Consider the following 21,118-nt stretch of genomic DNA (forward strand, 5'->3'; position numbering starts at 1 on the left):
TGCAAAATCATTGAGTCCCATCTGGTGTGGGAACTACAATGATTGGCGAACTCCACTCGCTCTGTCTCGGTTCGATGATGTTCTCATTGAGCATGGCCTCCACCTCCATCTGGACCCGTCTGGCTTTGAAAGGATTTATCAGAGCAGTATTCCCTATGTCTACTTCATGTACAACAGCATCAGTGCTCCCCATCTGATTCTTACACACTGCAGTAACAAACCTTTCAACTGTGTTCTATGCTCCTAAACAGATAGTTTACTAATCTATCCCACTCCTCAAGACCTTCTTCATTTTTTAATCTATTCTGAGGCATATCAAAATCCACGTCATCTGGATTTGATTCCTCACTCTGCGGGGCAGTAACTAACACCTGTTTCACTAGCTCTTTCTCTCTCATATAATACGGCTTCAACATGTTCACATAACATACTCAATCCCTTTTTCTCTATCTGTCATCTTTACTAGATACCTGACTCAACTTTCTCTCAATTGATATGGACCACTAAACTTGGCTTTGAATGGATCTCCTGTCACTAGTAACAGTACTAACACGTTATCCCCTCGGGAGAACATCCGAATCTCAAAGCTTTTATCTGCCACCTGCTTCATTCTACACTGTGCCCTCTTTAGGTGCTGTTTAGCGAACTCACCTACTCGATTTAGTCTCTTCCTCACCTCCAATACATAATCATTTGTGAGATCTCCGACTTTGGTCCTGTCAATTTTTCTTTAATTAATTTCAAAGGGCCTCTCACTTCATGACGGAATATTAACTCAAAGGGAGTGAACTGAGTAGATTAGTTTGGGGCATCTCTAATGGCAAACAATACGAATGGGATACCTATATCCCAATCATTCGGGTAATCCTGACAGTATGCTCTCAACATGATCTTCAAGGTCTGATGCCACCTTTCTATAGCTCCCTCGATTTAAAGTGCTGTCTATCTAAGTTATCCATAACCTCTTAAAACATCCTAGCAGTAAAATGTAACCCTTGTTCCGACTGAATTTCTCTGGGTAGCCCATATCGTGTGAAGAAAGTTACTAACTCTTCTCCCACCCTTTTTTGCCTTGATACTCCATAATGGAATTGTCTCTGGTAGGCACATCCATTATGGTTAACAAATACTGGTTGTCAGGAGGAGACCGACACAATCAATTATAACCTGCATGAAATGTTCTTCAAATGTAGGAATTAGCAACGAGGGTGCTGGCTTTATTACCACCTGTGGCTTATCCACCATTTGCCATGTATGACACATTTAGCAAAAGTTAACCATATCCTTGTGCATTCCAGGCCAATAAAAATGTTTTTGTACCTTAGCCTGAGTCTTTTGTACCCCAAGGTGACCTCCTGTAGGTAGTTCATGTGTTACCTGTATTACCTCATGTCTGTATGCTACTGGCAACACAGTCTGGTGCACTTCCGCCCATTTCTCCTCTGCACTAACCTGCCATGGTCTCCATTTCCGTCTTAGGATTCCATCTTTCAGATAATAACCCTGAGGAATACTCTCTGCCTCCTTTTCAGAGTACGCATCCACACATATATCTTTTATCATCTTGTCTTTCTGTTGCAAGTCCCTAAGTCTTTTAGGACTAAATACTTAGGTCTGACCCTCTGCCTGTTCAGGCTTTTCCTGCACCAATGCGTCAAACAGGGTGTCTGTTAACTGAACCTCAACTCCTTCATCTCTCTCTTTAGTTTTTGCTTCGTGCTGTGACTAATGATTGTGAGATCTGGTTATGACACAGTCTGGGAGAATGCCAGGATATTTCTGTTTTAACTCCTCAGTTTCTTGGTCTTCCTTGGGCTTATCCACAGCAAGGGGTGTCACTCCCACCTTGGATCCTGCCAAATCATTCCCAAGAACAAACTGGATTCCTGGAACTGACACTCGGTCAATCACTCCCACTGCAACTTCCCCAGTCTTGAGTTGGCACTCCAAATTGATCTTACATAAGGGAATGCTAAATTTCTGTCAACTATCACACAAATTGCCACACTCTCGGGTAACAGATCAGAAAGAGTGCATATTCGCTCATCCCTTTCTATTCGCGACTGGTTAGATCCTGTATCTCTCAAAATTATAACTTCTTGCCCTTCTCCCCTGCTCTTTCTGAGTAAACTTTACCCACCGAGGCGAATTCTTTGTAGAGAATAGGTACTAACTCCATACCCAGCCCCTGACTAGGCTGTGCACTCTCCTGCAGGTCCTCGGCTGTTCTTGGGGTCTCCTTTACTACCTTCACTAATGCCACTGGCTTAGTTTCTTTAACCACATCTTTTCCCACAGTGCCTTTCTTTAATGACCAGCACCATGGCTTTACATGTCCCACTTTAACACAGTGGAAACACCTGAGGCCTTTCACCTCCTTTCCACCCTCTTGGGCTTCTTTATCCTGTGATAAATTCTTACCAGTGCTCTCTACTCTTTGTTTCGCAGTGTCGGATCTCCCCTTCTCCCAACTTCTATCCCTCCAGGATGAATTTCTGGTCGGAAGTTTGTCCTATGCACCAACATGTCGTCATCTGCCAATTCTGCTGCCCTTCTCACTTCCTGAACTTTCTGTCCCTCCACATGAATTCTTACCATCTCTGGAAGTGAGTTTTTAAACTCCTCCAGCAGAATAATCTCTCTTAGAGCCTAAAAAGTCCTATTTTTCATTAAAGTCCGCACCCATCGATCAAAATGACTATGTTTAATTCTTTCAAACTCAATGTAAGTCTGACCTGGTTCCTTCTTTGTGTCTCTGAACCACTGTCCATATGCTTCTGGTACCAATTCATATACTCTTAAAATAGCATGATTAACCTCTTCATAATCTCTTGACCTTCCTCACTTGCTCTGCTTACCAGTTTCATTTGAATTCGCATTATCCATAAAGGGTCAGACCACTCCATCTACTGGATTAGTGGTGCTGGAAGAGCACAGCAGTTCAGGCAGCATCCAACGAGCAGTGAAATCGACGTTTCGGGCAAAAGCCCTTTCGCTGCTCGTTGGATGCTGCCTGAACTGCTGTGCTCTTCCAGCACCACTAATCCAGTATTTGGATTTCAGCATCTGCAGTCACTGTTTTTACCTTGTTGATATTAAGACCACTCCATCTGCCTAGCCAATTTTTCAAATGAAACAAAAGGCGGCTTCAACATCTTTCTCATCAAAATGTTTTGACATATTTACATATATCACTACCTTCTCTTTTATTCTCCATCCTGTTGACTTTGCTGACTAAGTCACAACTTTTCAAGTTCAAATTCTATCTTTTTGCTCAGCTAAGAGCCAGCTCTCTTTCTTTTTCCTCTCTCTCACTCTCTTCTCTTTCTCTCTCTCTCCCTTTCTCCTCTCTCTCTTTGCTCAACTAAGAATCTTTTTTCTTTTTCCTCTCTCTTCTTTCTTTCTCTCTCTCCCTTTCTCTGTCTTCTAACTCCATTTGCCTCAACTGTAACTTAGGTTTTCCTAACTCTACTGCACTTGTCTGTATCTCTGACACATCTAAGTATTTGAGTAATTCCCTTACAATTTCAGCTTTACTTTTGCCCTTAGTTAAGCCCAAATCTAATTTCTTTGCTAATTCTAAATGTATGGCCTTTCTCTTTCCTTCTAAAACTTTCTTGTCAAATTTGAGAATTGTCTTCAAATCCCAGAACCTCTTCAGCAATTTTAAGAGCCATTTCTCTCACTTTTAATTTAAGCAACCACAAGTCACCAAAATTAAACAAACTGTCTCACTTATGTTTTGTTTAAAGATCCATGACACTAATCTGCATGTGTTTAAATCTACTGGGCTTTTCTCGTATCCCCAAATCTGTTCAAACCTGTCCAAACCTCAGACTGGATCTGTCTAAACCTCTTCAAATCTCAGATGAGCCCCCAATCTGTTACGACACGGGGTAAAACCCGTGACTAATTTAAACCCGACACAGAAAAGGTTCACCTCACGCCGTAATCTGTTAAAATTTGAGAGGCAAAGAACTATGCCACAGGTCACTATTTAAAGTAAAAATTAACAATTTTATTCTTTAAGTCCAACAGAGAATATTAAAACCAACAACTACTTACAACTCCTTTCTCTTAAACCTATCTTTTACCTCCCACTCTACAATACTGGTCCAATAAATAAAACCAATTAAGATCTACAAAAACAAATCACTTTTCAAAAACCAGTCAGCTTTGTCGATTATCCTCTCTAGATTGTCTCTAGGTCGGTTTCTTTCTTATAGACAGGTACCTTTCAGAAAGCTCTTCAGCGAGCAGTCTATATGTGTGGATGTCTTTGGCAGTTCTTCCTCTAACCGTTCAAAATATCCGGTTTTATACCCCAAAACATCAGATCATTTCACTGATTTTAATATTATCAAAACACTAAATTCGGATTTGATTGGATTTTGGTACCTTGGGGCATAATTTAAACTGATTGGCCAAATTTGAATTTGTTTTTGTTTCAAGGCAACTCATCTGCAGCTATTTGTTTCAACCGAATGTTACATTTTTACTTTGTTCAGAACTCACTGTACTTTGTGAGTCCTTGCTAGCTTTTCAACTCTCTTAAAGGTACAGTACACAGCCACACCTTCATAACCCAATTCATCGGTTACCCAAAAGTCAGATGAGGATTTTACTCTTCCTTGATAACTATTAACTTCACAGCAGAACTGAATTCTCCAATCTAAATAGATACTTCTAGATGATTCCAGGGGTAGGGGAAGTGCTCACCAGAACTTTCAATTTCCAAGGTAATTTCCACAGAGTCTGCTACATTCAGGATTGCATGGGCTCACAAAGTGCTATGCTGCCTGAACAACTATATTGCTGTTGTAACGAACTGTTAATCCTGGCTCTCTATTGAAAGCAGATCAGGTAAAAGGTGCGGGCCCGCTCACAGCTGTATCAAATGCTCATTACACCAGTTAATGAAAACTGTGCCTCATCGAGGGGTATGGAGAGGGTGAAAGTAGGGCAGGGTGTTGAGTCAGGGAGAATATGTGGAAGTGGAAATATCAAGCAGATGGAGCATGGATAAAGAGTTGGGCAGCACATGAAACCTATCGAGCCAAAATAAACAAGTTTTCCAAACAAACTTGTGAGAGATATGAGGAGGCCATAAAATTTAAGCCTTTTTACTCAGTGGTCAACATAGGCAATGACCATATTTATTGACCATTCCTACCTGTACCAAAGACATGGTCATATGCTGTACCCTCCAATATTCAGCACTCCCACAGCCCGGTGCTCCCTCAAGGCAAACCATCCGACAGTGCGGCACTCCCCCAGCACTGACCCTCCGACAGTGCGGCACTCCCCCAGCACTGACGCCCTGACAGTGCCCACTCCCTCAGCACTGACCCTCCGACAGTGCCCACTCCCTCAGCACTGACCCTCCGACAGTGCGGCACTCCCTCAGCACTGACCCTCTGACAGTGCGGCACTCCCTCAGCACTGACCCTCCGACAGTGCGGCACTCCCTCAGCACTGACCCTCTGACAGTGCGGCACTCCCTCAGCGCTGACCCTCCGACAGTGCGGCACTCCCTCAGCACTGACCCTCCGACAGTGAGACACTCCCTCAGCACTGACCCTCCGACAGTGCGGGACTCCCTCAGCACTGACCCTCTGACAGTGCGGCGCACCCTCAGCACTGACCCTCCGACAGTGAGACACTCCCTCAGCACTGACCCTCCGACAGTGCGGCACTCCCTCAGCACTGACCGTCCAACAGTGAGACACTCCCTCAGCACTGACCCTCCGACAGTGCGGCACTCCCTCAGCACTGACCCTCCGACAGTGAGACACTCCCTCAGCACTGACCGTCCAACAGTGCGGCACTCCCTCAGCACTGACCCTCTGACAATGCGGCACTCCCTCAGCACTGACCCTCTGACAGTGCGGCACTCCCTCAGCACTGACCGTCCAACAGTGCGGCACTCCCTCAGCACTGACCGTCCAACAGTGCGGCACTCCCTCAGCACTGACCCTCTGACAGTGCGGCACTCCCTCAGCACTGACCCTCTGACAGTGCGGCACTCCCTCAGCACTGACTCTTGGACAGTGCAGTAGTTAGTCCCACACCCTCCAGCCTGTGTTTCCCCGGTGGATGGTCTGAGAACCGGAGAATTAACACGCCCTCCCGCATGTGGATGTGATCGATGATGCAGCGCTCGCCTGAACAGCCTGTCATCGGGCGCTCGGCGCTCAACTCAACAACATTCACAACAGCAGGCCGCAGCCGGGGCCTGGGGTCAGAGTGAAGAGAAAACAGAGACTGGGACACGGCAGGTCAGTCCCTGTATAGCACTGGGCTACAATACTGGTGGGGACAGGTCTGTCCCTGTGGGGTACAGTACTGGGGGGGGGACAGGTCTGTCACTGGATAACACTGGGGTACAGTACTGGGGGGGGACAGGTCTGTCACTGTATAACACTGGGGTACAGTACTGGGGGGGGGACAGGTCTGTCACTGTATAACACTGGGGTACAGTACTGGGGGGGGGACAGGTCTGTCACTGGATAACACTGGGGTACAGTACTGGGGGGGGACAGGTCTGTCACTGTATAACACTGGGGTACAGTACTGGGGGGGGGACAGGTCTGTCACTGTATAACACTGGGGTACAGTACTGGGGGGGGGACAGGTCTGTCACTGTATAACACTGGGGTACAATACTGGGGGGGACAGGTCTGTCCCTGTATAATACTGGGTTACAGTACTGGTGGGGACAGGTCTGTCCCTGTGGGGTACAGTACTGGGGGGGGGACAGGTCTGTCACTGGATAACACTGGGGTACAGTACTGGGGGGGGACAGGTCTGTCACTGTATAACACTGGGGTACAGTACTGGGGGGGGACAGGTCTGTCACTGTATAACACTGGGGTACAGTACTGGTGGGGACGGGTCTGTCCCTGTATAACACTGGGGTACAGTACTGGGGGGGGACAGGTCTGTCACTGTATAACACTGGGGTACAGTACTGGGGGGGGGACAGGTCTGTCACTGGATAACACTGGGGTACAGTACTGGGGGGGGACAGGTCTGTCACTGTATAACACTGGGGTACAGTACTGGGGGGGGGACAGGTCTGTCACTGTATAACACTGGGGTACAGTACTGGTGGGGACAGGTCTGTCACTGTATAACACTGGGGTACAGTACTGGGGGGGGGACAGGTCTGTCCCTGTATAACACTGGGGTACAATCCTGGTGGGGACAGGTCTGTCACTGTATAACACTGGGGTACAGTACTGGGGGGGACAGGTCTGTCACTGTATAACACTGGGGTACAGTACTGGTGGGGACAGGTCTGTCACTGTATAACACTGGGGTACAGTACTGGGGGGGGACAGGTCTGTCCCTGTATAACACTGGTGTACAGTACTGGGGGGGACAGGTCTGTCCCTGTATAACACTGGGGTACAGTACTGGTGGGGACAGGTCTGTCACTGTATAACACTGGGGTACAATACTGGTGGGGACAGGTCTGTCACTGTATAACACTTGGGTACAGTACTGGTGGGGACGGGTCGGTCACAGCATAACACTGGGATACAGTACTGGGGGGGGACAGGTCTGTCACTGTATAACACTGGGGGACAATACCGGTGGGGACGGGTCTGTCCCTGTATAACACTGGGGTACAGTACTGGGGGGGGGGAACAGGTCTGTCCCTGTATAACACTGGGGTCCAGTACTGGGGGGGGAACAGGTCTGTCCCTGTATAACACTGGGGTACAGTACTGGGGGGGGGACAGGTCTGTCACTGTATAACACTGGGGTACAGTACTGGGGGGGGGACAGGTCTGTCACTGTATAACACTGGGGTACAGTACTGGTGGGGACGGGTCTGTCCCTGTATAACACTGGGGTACAGTACTGGGGGGGGACAGGTCTGTCACAGCATAACACTGGGGTACAATACTGGTGGGGACAGGTCTGTCACTATAACTCTGGGGTACAGTACTGGTGGGGACGGGTCTGTCCCTGTATAACACTGGGGTACAGTACTGGTGTGGACAGGTCTGTCACTGTATAACACTGGGGTACAGTACTGGTGGGGACGGGTCTGTCACTGTATAACACTGGGGTACAGTACTGGGGGGGGGGCAGGTCTGTCACTGTATAACACTGGGATACAGTACTGGGGGGGGACAGGTCTGTCACAGCATAACACTGGGGTACAATACTGGTGGGGACAGGTCTGTCACTGTATAACACTGGGGTACAATACTGGTGGGGACAGGTCTGTCACTGTATAACTCTGGGGTACAGTACTGGTGGGGACGGGTCTGTCACAGCATAACACTGGGATACAGTACTGGGGGGGGACAGGTCTGTCACAGCATAACACTGGGGTACAATACTGGTGGGGACAGGTCTGTCACTGTATAACTCTGGGGTACAGTACTGGTGGGGACGGGTCTGTCCCTGTATAACACTGGGGTACAGTACTGGTGTGGACAGGTCTGTCACTGTATAACACTGGGGTACAGTACTGGTGGGGACGGGTCTGTCACTGTATAACACTGGGGTACAGTACTGGGGGGGGGGGGGGGGACAGGTCTGTCACTGTATAACACTGGGATACAGTACTGGGGGGGGACAGGTCTGTCACAGCATAACACTGGGGTACAATACTGGTGGGGGGGGGGGGACAGGTCTGTCACTGTACAACACTGGGGTACAGTACTGGTGGGGACAGGTCTGTCACTGTTTAACACTGGGGTACAATACTGGTGGGGACAGGTCTGTCACTGTATAACTCTGGGGTACAATACTGGTGGGGACAGGTCTGTCACTGTATAACTCTGGGGTACAGTACTGGTGGGGACAGGTCTGTCACTGTATAACACTGGGGTACAGTACTGGTGTGGACAGGTCTGTCACTGTATAACACTGGGGTACAGTACTGGTGGGGACGGGTCTGTCACTGTATAACTCTGGGGTACAGTACTGGTGGGGACAGGTCTGTCACTGTATAACACTGGGGTACAGTACTGGTGTGGACAGGTCTGTCACTGTATAACACTGGGGTACAGTACTGGTGGGGACGGGTCTGTCACTGTATAACACTGGGGTACAGTACTGGTGGGGACAGGTCTGTCCATGTATAACACTGCGGGACAGGTCTGTCACTGTATAACACTGGGGTACAGTACTGGTGGGGACAGGTCTATCACTGGAAAACACTGGGATACAGTACTGGTGGGGCAGGTCCGTCACTGTATAACACTGGGGTACAGTACTGGTGGGGACAGGTCTGTCACAGTATAACGCTGGAGTATAGTACTGGTGGGGACAGCTCTTTCAGTGTATAACACTGGGGTACAGAACTGGTGGGGACAGGTCTGTCACTGAATAACACGGGGGTACAGTACTGGTGGGGACAGGTCTGCCACCGTATAACCCTGGGATACAGTACCAGTGGGCACAGGTCTGTCACTGTATAACACTGGGGTACAGTACTGGGGGGGACAGGTCTGTCACTGTATAACTCTGGGGTACAGTACTGGGGGGGGGGGAACAGGTCTGTCACTGTATAACACTGGGATACAGTACTGGGGGGGGACAGGTCTGTCACAGCATAACACTGGGGTACAATACTGGTGGGGACAGGTCTGTCACTGTATAACTCTGGGGTACAATACTGGTGGGGACAGGTCTGTCACTGTATAACACTGGGATACAGTACTGGGGGGGGACAGGTCTGTCACAGCATAACACTGGGGTACGATACTGGTTGGGACAGGTCTGTCACTGTATAACTCTGGGGTACAGTACTGGTGTGGACAGGTCTGTCCCTGTATAACACTGGGGTACAGTACTGGTGGGGACGGGTCTGTCACTGTATAACACTGGGGTACAGTACTGGTGACAGGTCTGTCACTGTATAACACTGGGGTACAGTACTGGTGGGGACGGGTCTGTCACTGTACAACACTGGGGTACAGTACTGGTGGGGACAGGTCTGTCACTGTTTAACACTGGGGTACAATACTGGTGGGGACAGGTCTGTCACTGTATAACTCTGGGGTACAGTACTGGTGGGGACAGGTCTGTCACTGTATAACACTGGGGTACAGTACTGGGGAGGGACAGGTCTGTCACTGTATAACACTGGGGTACAGTACTGGTGGGGACGGGTCTGTCACTGTATATCTCTGGGGTACAGTACTGGTGGGGACAGGTCTGTCACTGTATAACACTGGGGTACAGTACTGGTGTGGACAGGTCTGTCACTGTTTCACACTGGGGTACAGTACTGGTGGGGACGGGTCTGTCACTGTATAACACTGGGGTACAGTACTGGTGGGGACCTCTGTCACTGTATAACACTGGGGTACAGTACTGGTGGGGACAGGTCTGTCACTGTATAACTCTGGGGTACAGAACAGGTGGGGACAGGTCTGTCACTGTATAACACTGGGGTACAGTACTGGTGGGGACAGGTCTGTCCATGTATAACACTGCGGGACAGGTCTGTCACTGTATAACACTGGGGTACAGTACTGGTGGGGACAGGTCTATCACTGGAAAACACTGGGATACAGTACTGTTCCGGACAGGTCTGTCACTGTCTAACACTGGGATACAGTTCTGGTGGGGGCAGGTCTGTCAGTGTATAACACTGGGGTACAGTACTGGTGGGGACAGATCTGTCACTGTATATTACTGGGGTACAGTACTGGTGGGGATGCGTCTGTCCCTGTAGTACACTGGTGTACAATACTGGGGGCGACACGTCTGTCCCTGTATAACACACTGGGGTACAATACTGGTGGGGGCAGGTCAGTCTCAGTATAACACTGGGGTACAGTACTGGTGGGGACAGGTCTGTCCCTGGATAACACTGGGGTACAGTACTGGTGGGGACAGGTCTGTCCCTGTCTAACACTGGGATACAGTACTGGTGGGGACAGGTCTGTCCCTGTATAACCCTGGAGTACTGTACTGGGGTGGACAGGTCTGTCACTGTATAACATTGGGGTACAGTACTGGTGGGGAACAGGTCTGTCCCTGTATAAAATGGGGATACAGTACTGGTGGGGACAGGTATGTCACTGTATAACACTGGGATTCAGTACTGGTGGGGACAGGTCTGTCACTGTAACACTGGTGTACAGTACTGGCGGGGACAGGTCTGTCACAGTATAACACTTGGGTACAGTACTCGTGGGGACAGGTCTTTCACTGTGTAACATTGGGATATCTTAGTGGTGCTGACAGGTCTGTCAGTGTATAACACTGGAGTATAGAACTGGTGGGGACAGGTCTGTCCCTGTATAACACTAGGGTACAGTACTGGTGGGGACAGGTCTGTCATGGTATAACACGGGGTTCCAGTACTGGTGGGGACAGGTCTATCACTGTATAACAGAAGGATACAGTACTGGTAGGGACAGGTGTGTCCCTGTATAACACTGGGGTACTGTACTGGTGGGGACAGGTCTGTCACTGAATAACACTGGGGTACAATTCTGGTGGGGATGGGTCTATCACTGTATGACACGGGTGTACAGTACTGGTGGGGACGGGTCTGTCCCTGTATAACACTGGGGTACAATACTGGTGGGGACAGGTCTGTCACTGTTTAAAACTGGGGTACAGTACTGGTGGGGTCGGGTCTGTCACAGTATAACACTGGGGTACAGTACTGGTGAGGACAGGTCTGTCACTGTATAACACTGGGGTACAGTACTGGTGGGGACGGGTCTGTCCCTGTATAACACTGGGGTACAGTACTGGTGGGGACAGGTCTGTCACTGAATAACACTGGGGTACAATTCTTGTGGGGACAAGTCTGTCACAGTATAACACTGCGGTACAGTACTCGTGTGGACAGTACTGGTGGGGACAGGTCTGTCACTGTATAACACTGGGATACAGTATTGGTGGGGACGGGTCTGTCCCTGTATAACCCTGGGCTACAATACTGGTGGGGACGGGTCTGTCACTGTATAACACTTGGGTACAGTGCTGGTAGGGACAGGTCTGCCACTGTCTAACACTGGGATACAGTACTGGGGGGGGACGTGTCTGTCACTGTATAATACTGGGATACAGTACCGGTGGGGACTGGTCTGTCACTGTATAATACTGGGTTGCAGTACTGGTGGGGACAGGTCTGTCACAGTATAACACTGGGGTACAGTACTGGTGGGGACTGGTCTGTGACTGTATAACACTGGGATACAGTACTGGTGTGGACGGGTCTGTCCCTGTATATCACTGTGGTACAATACTGGTGGGGGCAGGTCTGTCACTGTATATCACTGGTGTACAGTATCGGTGGGGACGGGTCTGTCACAGTATAACACTGTGGTACAATACTGGTGGGGTCGGGCCTGTCACTGTATAACACTGGGACACAGTACTGGTGGGGACGGGCCTGTCACAGTATAACACTGGGGTACAATACTGGTGGGGACAGGTCTGTCACTGTATAACACTGGGATACAGTACTGGTGGGGATGGGTCTATCACTGTATGACACTGGGGTGCAATACTGGTGGGGATGGGTCTGTCCCTGTATAACACTGGGGTACAATACTGGTGGGGACAGGTCTGTCACTGTATAACACTGGGATACAGTACTAGTGGGGACAGGTCTGTCACTGTATAACACTGGGATACAGTACTGGTGGGGACAGGTCTGTCCCTGTATAACACTGGGATACAATACTGGTGGGGACAGGTCTGTCCCTGTATAACACTGGCATACAGTACTGGTGGGCACAGGTCTGTCCCTGTATAACACTGGGATACAGTACTGGTGGGGACAGATATGTCACTGTATAACATTGGGGTGCAGTACTAGTGGGGACAGGTCTGTCACTGTATAACACTGGGATACAGTACTGGTGGGGACAGGTCTGTCACTGTATAACACTGGGGTACAGTACTGGTGGGGACAGGTCTGTCAGTGTAGAACACTGGTGTATAGTACTCGTGGGGACAGTACTGGTGGGGACATGTCTATCACTGTATAACACCAGTGTACAGTATAGTGGGGACAGGTCTGTCCCTGTATAACACTGGGGTAAGGTACTGGTGGGGACAGGTCTGTCACAGTATAACTCTGGGGTACAGTACTGGAGGGGACAGGTCTGTCACTGTATGACACTGGAGTACAGTACTGGTGGGGACGGGTCTGTCCCTGTATAACACTGGGGTACAGTACTGGTGGGGACAGGTCTGTCACTGAATAACACTGGGGTACAATTCTTGTGGGGACAGGTCTGTCACAGTATAACACTGCGGTACAGTACTCGTGTGGACAGTACTGGTGGGGACAGGTCTGTCACTGTATAACACTGGGATACAGTATTGGTGGGGACGGGTCTGTCCCTGTATAACCCTGGGCTACAATACTGGTGGGGACAGGTCTGTCTCTGTATAACACTGGGGTACAATACTGGTAGGGACGGGTCTGTCACTGTATATCACTGCAGTACAATACTGGTGGGGGCAGGTCTGTCACTGTATATCACTGGTGTACAGTACCGGTGGGGACGGGTCTGTCACAGTATAATACTGGGGTGCAATACTGATGGGGAGAGGTCTATCCCTGTCTAACTCTGGGGTACAGTATTGGTGGGGACGGGTCTGTCCCTGTATAACACTGAGGTATAGTACTGGTGGGGACAGGTCCGTCACTGTATAACACTGGGGTACGGGGCTGTCGCTGCATAACCTTGGGGTACAGTACTGGTGGGGATAGGTTTGTCACTGTGAAACACTGGGGTACAGTACTGGTGGGGACAGGTCTGTCACTGTATAACACTGGGGTACAGTACTGGTGTCGACATGTCTGTCCCTGTCTAACTCTGCGGTACAGTACTGGTGGGGACGAGTCTGTCACTGTGTAACACTGTGGTATAGTACTGGTGGGGACAGATCTGTCCCTGTATAACACTGGGGTACAGGACTGGTGGGGACAGGTCTGTCACTGTATAGCACTGGGGAACGTACTCGTGAGGACAGTACTGGTGGGGACATGTCTGTCACTGTATAACACTGGGATGCAGTATTGGTGGGTACAGGTCTGTCCCTGTTTAACACTGGGCTACAATACTGGTGGGGACAGGTCTGTCACTGTATAACACTGGAATACAATACTGGTGGGGATGGGTCTGTCACTGTATAACTCTGGGGTACAGTACTGGTGGGGACAGGTCTGTCACTATAACACTGGGGTACAGTACTGTTGGGGACAGGTCTGTCACTGTATAACACTGGGATACAGTACCGGTGGGGACCGGTCTGTCACTGTATAATACTGGGTTGCAGTTCTGGTGGGGACAGGCCTGTCACTGTATAACACTGGGGTACAGTACTGGTTTGGACAGGTCTGTCCCTGTATAACACTGGGGTACAATACTGGTGGGGACAGGTCTGTCACTGTATATCACTGGTGTACAGTACCGGTGGGGACGTGTCTATCACAGTATAACACTGGGGTACAGTACTGGTGCGGACAGGTCTGTCACTGTTTAATGCAGTACTGGTGGGGACAGGTCTTTCCCTGTATGACACTAGGGTACAGTGCTGGTGGGGACAGGTCTGTCACAGTATAACACGGGTGTCCAGTACTGGTGGGGACAGTCTGTCACTGTATGACACTGGGGTACACTACTGATGGGGACAGGTCTGTCACTGTATAACAGAAGGTTACAGTACTGGTAGGGACAGGGGTGTCACTGTATAACACTGGGGTACAGTACTGGTGGCGACTGGTCTGTCCCTGTATAACACTGGGGTACTGTATTGGTGGGGACAGGTCTGTCCCTGTATAACACTGCGATACAGTACTGGTGGGGACGGGTCTGTCACTATATAACACTGGGGTATGATACTGGTGGTGATGTGTCTGTCATTGTATGACACTGAGGTACAGTACTGGTGGCGACAGGTCTGTCACTGTATAACACTGGGATACAGTGCTGGTGGGGACAGCTCTGTCCCTGTATAACACTGAGGTGCAGTACTGGTGGGGACAGGTCTATCACTGGAAAACACTGGGATACAGTACTGGTGGGGCAGGTCCGTCACTGTATAACACTGGGGTACAGTACTGGTGGGGACAGGTCTGTCACAGTATAACGCTGGAGTATAGTACTGGTGGGGACAGCTCTGTCCCTGTATAACACTGAGGTGCAGTACTGGTGGGGACAGGTCTGTCCCTGGATAACACTGGTGGGGACAGGTCTGTCACTGTGTAACACTGGGGTACAATTCTGGTGGGGACAGGTCTGTCCCTGTATAACACTGGGATACGTACTGGTGGGGACAGGTCTGTCACTGTATAACACTGTGGTATAGTACTGGTGGGGACAGATCTGTCCCTGTATAACGCTAGGGTAGAGGACTGGTGGGGACAGGTCTGTCACTGTATAGCACTGGGGTACAGTTCTTGTGGGGACAAGTCTGTCACTGTATAACACTGGTTTACAGTACTGGTGGGGATGGGTCTGTCACTATATAACACTGGGGTACTGTACCGGTGGGGACAGGTCTGTCACTGTATAACACTGGGGTACAGTACAGGTTGGGACAGGTCTTTCACAGTATAACACTGGGGTACAGTACTGGTGGGGACAGGTCTGTCCCTGTATAGCACTTGGGTACAGTACTGGTGTGGACACGTCTGTCACTGTATAACACTGGGGTACAATCCTGGTGGGGACAGATCCGTCACAGTATAACGCTGGGATACAGTACTGGTGGGGACAGGTTTGTCACTGTATAACACTGGGATACAGTACTGGTAGGGACAGGTCTGTCACTGTATAACACTGGGGTACAGTACTGGTGGGGACAGGTCTGTCACTGGATAACACTGGGATACAGTACTGGTGGGAACAGGTCTGTCACTGTATAACACTGGGGTACAGAACTGGTGGGGACAGGTCTGTCACTGTGTAATACTGGGTTGCAGTACTGGTGGGGACAGGTCTGTCCCTGTATAACACTGGGGTACAGTACTGGTGGGGACAGATCTGTCACTGTATAATACTGGGTTGCAGTACTGGTGTGGACGGGTCTGTCCCTGTATAACACTGGGGTACAATACTGGTGGGGACAGATCTGTCACTGTGTAACCCTGGGATACCCTACCGGTGCTGACAGGTCTGTCACTGTATAACACTGGGGTACAGGGCTGTCACTGCATAACACTGGGGTACAGTACAGGTGGGGACAGGTTTGTCACTGTGAAACACTGGGGTACAGTACTGGTGGGGACAGGTCTGTCACTGTTTAACACTGGGATGCAGTACTGGTGGGGACAGGTCTTTCCCTGTATGACACTAGGGTACAGTACTGGTGGGGACAGGTCTGTCACGGTATAACACGGGGTTCCTGTACTGGTGGGGACAGGTCTGTCACTGTATGACACTGGGATACAGTACTGGTGAGGACTGGTCTGTCACTGTATAACACTGGGGTACTGTACCGGTGGGGACAGGTCTGTCACTGTATAACCCTGGGTAAATTACTGGTTGGGACAGGTCTTTCGCAGTATAACACTGGGGTACAGTACTGGTGGGGACGGGTCTGTCACAGTATAACACTGTTGCACAATACTGGTGGGGTCGGGCCTGTCACTGTATAACCCTGGGATACAGTACTCGTCGGGACAGGTCTGTCCCTGTATAACACTGGGATACAGTACTGGTGGGGACAGGTCTATCACTGTATGACACTGGGGTACAGTACTGGTGGGGATGGGTCTGTCCCTGTATAACACTGGGGTACAATACTGGTGGGGACAGGTCTGTCACTGTATAACACTGGGATACAGTACTAGTGGGGACAGGTCTGTCACTGTATAACACTGGGATACAGTACTGGTGGGGACAGGTCTGTCCCTGTATAACACTGGGGTACAATACTGGTGGGGACAGGTCTGTCACTGTATAACACTGGGATACAGTACTAGTGGGGACAGGTCTGTCACTGTATAACACTGGGATACAGTACTGGTGGGGACGGGTCTGTCACTGTATAACACTGGTGTATAGTACTCGTGGGGACAGTACTGGTGGGGACATGTCTATCACTGTATAACACTAGTGTATAGTATAGTGGGGACGGGTCTGTCACTGTATAACACTGGGATAGAGTACTGGCGTGGACGGGTCTGTCCCTGTATAATACTGGGTTGCAGTACTGGTGGGGACAGGTCTGTCACAGTATAACACTGGGGTACAGTACTGGTGGGGACTGGTCTGTGACTGTATAACACTGGGATACAGTACTGGTGTGGACGGGTCTGTCCCTGTATATCACTGTGGTACAATACTGGTGGGGGCAGGTCTGTCGCTGTATATCACTGGTGTGCAGTATCGGTGGGGACAGGTCTGTCACAGTATAACACTGTGGTACAACACTGGTGGGGTCGGGCCTGTCACTGTATAACCCTGGGATACAGTACTCGTCGGGACAGGTCTGTCCCTGTATAACACTGGGATACAGTACTGGTGGGGACGGGTCTGTCCCTGTATAACACTGGGGTACAATACTGGTGGGGACGGGTCTGTCACTGTATAACACTGCGGGACAATACTGGTGGGGACGGGCCTGTCACTGTATAGCCCTGGGATACAGTACTCGTCGGGACAGGTCTGTCCCTGTATAACACTGGGATACATTACTGGTGGGGACGGGTCTGTCCCTGTATAACACTGGGGTACAATACTGATGGGGACGGGTCTGTCGCTGTATAACACTGCGGGACAATACTGGTGGGGACGGGTCTGACACACTATAACACTGGGACACAGTACTGGTGGGGACGGGCCTGTCACTGTATAACACTGGGATACAGTACTGGTGGGGACAGGTCTGTCCCTGTATAACACTGGGGTACAGTACTGGTGGGGACAGGTCTGTCACTGTATAACACTGGGATACAGTACTGGTGGGGACAGGTCTGTCACTGTATAACACTGGGATACAGTACTAGTGGGGACAGGTCTGTCACTGTATTACACTGGGATACAGTACTGGTGGGGACAGGTCTGTCACTGTATAACACTGGGATACAGTACTGGTGGGGATGGGTCTATCACTGTATGACACTGGGGTGCAATACTGGTGGGGATGGGTCTGTCCCTGTATAACACTGGGGTACAATACTGGTGGGGACAGGTCTGTCTCTGTATAACACTCGGATACAGTACTAGTGGGGACAGGTCTGTCACTGTATAACACTGGGATACAGTATTGGTGGGGACAGGTCTGTCCCTGTATAACACTGGGATACAATACTGGTGGGGACAGGTCTGTCCCTGTATAACACTGGCATACAGTACTGGTGGGCACAGGTCTGTCCCTGTATAACACTGGGATACAGTACTGGTGGGGACAGATATGTCACTGTATAACATTGGGGTGCAGTACTAGTGGGGACAGGTCTGTCACTGTATAACACTGGTATACAGTACTGGTGGGGACAGGTCTGTCACTGTATAACACTGGGGTACAGTACTGGTGGGGACAGGTCTGTCAGTGTAGAACACTGGTGTATAGTACTCGTGGGGACAGTACTGGTGGGGACGTGTCTATCACTGTATAACACCAGTGTACAGTATAGTGGGGACGGGTCTGTCACTGTATAACACTGGGGTACAATAAAGGTGGGGACAGGTCTGTCCCTGTATAACACTGGGGTAAGGTACTGGTGGGGACAGGTCTGTCACAGTATAACTCTGGGGTACAGTACTGGAGGGGACAGGTCTGTCACTGTATGACACTGGGGTACAGTACTGGTGGGGACGGGTCTGTCCCTGTATAACACTGGGGTACAGTACTGGTGGGGACAGGTCTGTCACTGAATAACACTGGGGTACAATTCTTGTGGGGACAGGTCTGTCACAGTATAACACTGCGGTACAGTACTCGTGTGGACAGTACTGGTGGGGACAGGTCTGTCACTGTATAACACTGGGATACAGTATTGGTGGGGACGGGTCTGTCCCTGTATAACCCTGGGCTACAATACTGGTGGGGACAGGTCTGTCCCTGTATAACACTGGGGTACAATACTGGTAGGGACGGGTCTGTCACTGTATATCACTGCAGTACAATACTGGTGGGGGCAGGTCTGTCACTGTATATCACTGGTGTACAGTACCGGTGGGGACGGGTCTGTCACAGTATAATACTGGGGTGCAATACTGATGGGGAGAGGTCTATCCCTGTCTAACTCTGGGGTACAGTACTGGTGGGGACCCGTCTGTCACTGTGTAACACTGGGGTACAGTACTGTTGGGGACATGTCTGTCACTGTATAACACTGGGGTACAGTATTGGTGGGGACGGGTCTGTCCCTGTATAACACTGAGGTATAGTACTGGTGGGGACAGGTCCGTCACTGTATAACACTGGGGTACGGGGCTGTCGCTGCATAACATTGGGGTACAGTACTGGTGGGGATAGGTTTGTCACTGTGAAACACTGGGGTACAGTACTGGTGGGGACAGGTCTGTCACTGTATAACACTGTTATACAGTACTGGTGGGGACAGGTCTGTCACTGTATAACACTGGGGTACAGTATTGGTGTCGACATGTCTGTCCCTGTCTAACTCTGCGGTACAGTACTGGTGGGGACGAGTCTGTCACTGTGTAACACTGTGGTATAGTACTGGTGGGGACAGATCTGTCCCTGTATAACACTGGGGTACAAGACTGGTGGGGACAGGTCTGTCATTGTATAGCACTGGGGAACGTACTCGTGAGGACAGTACTGGTGGGGACATGTCTGTCACTGTATAACACTGGGATGCAGTATTGGTGGGTACAGGTCTGTCCCTGTATAACACTGGGCTACAATACTGGTGGGGACAGGTCTGTCACTGTATAACACTGGAATACAATACTGGTGGGGATGGGTCTGTCACTGTATAACTCTGGGGTACAGTACTGGTGGGGACAGGTCTGTCACTATAACACTGGGGTACAGTACTGTTGGGGACAGGTCTGTCACTGTATAACACTGGGATACAGTACCGGTGGGGACAGGTCTGTCACTGTATAACACTGTGGTATAGTAGTGGTGGGGACAGATCTGTCCCTGTATAACACTAGGGTAGAAGACTGGTGGGGACAGGTCTGTCACTGTATAACACTGTGGTATAGTACTGGTGGGGACAGATCTGTCCCTGTATAACACTAGGGTAGAGGACTGGTGGGGACAGGTCTGTCACTGTATAGCACTGGGGTACAGTTCTTGTGGGGACAAGTCTGTCACTGTATAACACTGGGTTACAGTACTGGTGGGGATGGGTCTGTCACTATATAACACTGGGGTACTGTACCGGTGGGGACAGGTCTGTCACTGTATAACACTGGGGTACAGTACTGGTTGGGACAGGTCTTTCACAGTATAACACTGGGGTACAGTACTGGTGGGGACAGGTCTGTCCCTGTATAGCACTTGGGTACAGTACTGGTGTGGACACGTCTGTCACTGTATAACACTGGGGTACAATCATGGTGGGGACAGATCCGTCACAGTATAACGCTGGGATACAGTACTGGTGGGGACAGGTTTGTCACTGTATAACACTGGGATACAGTACTGGTAGGGACAGGTCTGTCACTGTATAACACTGGGGTACAGTACTGGTGGGGACAGGTCTGTCACTGGATAACACTGGGATACAGAACTGGTGGGGACAGGTCTGTCACTGTATAATACTGGGTTGCAGTACTGGTGGGGACAGGTCTGTCCCTGTATAACACTGGGGTACAGTACTGCTGGGGACAGATCTGTCACTGTATAATACTGGGTTGCAGTACTGGTGTGGACGGGTCTGTCCCTGTATAACACTGGGGTACAATACTGGTGGGGACAGATCTGTCAATGTGTAACCCTGGGATACCCTACCGGTGCTGACAGGTCTGTCACTGTATAACACTGGGGTACAGGGCTGTCACTGCATAACACTGGGGTACAGTACAGGTGGGGACAGGTTTGTCACTGTGAAACACTGGGGTACAGTACTGGTGGGGACAGGTCTGTCACTGTTTAACACTGGGATGCAGTACTGGTGGGGACAGGTCTTTCCCTGTATGACACTAGGGTACAGTACTGGTGGGGACAGGTCTGTCACGGTATA

At 50.1% G+C, this 21,118-nt stretch overlaps 1 protein-coding gene across 1 annotated transcript in view; it reads left to right on the plus strand.

Moving 5' to 3' along the window:
* The first annotated feature begins 6,146 nt into the window (after nucleotides 1–6,146).
* Nucleotides 6,147–21,118, plus strand: part of fbxw5 (F-box and WD repeat domain containing 5) — a 118,904-nt gene continuing 103,932 nt past the window's right edge. Inside the window, exon 1 of the mRNA XM_072566242.1 lies at nucleotides 6,147–6,278. The gene's annotated coding sequence lies outside the window, so the exon portion shown is untranslated. The remainder of the gene's footprint in view (nucleotides 6,279–21,118) is intronic.

This window comes from Chiloscyllium punctatum, chromosome 49 (genome assembly GCF_047496795.1).
Source record: "Chiloscyllium punctatum isolate Juve2018m chromosome 49, sChiPun1.3, whole genome shotgun sequence".
NCBI lineage: Eukaryota > Metazoa > Chordata > Chondrichthyes > Orectolobiformes > Hemiscylliidae > Chiloscyllium > Chiloscyllium punctatum.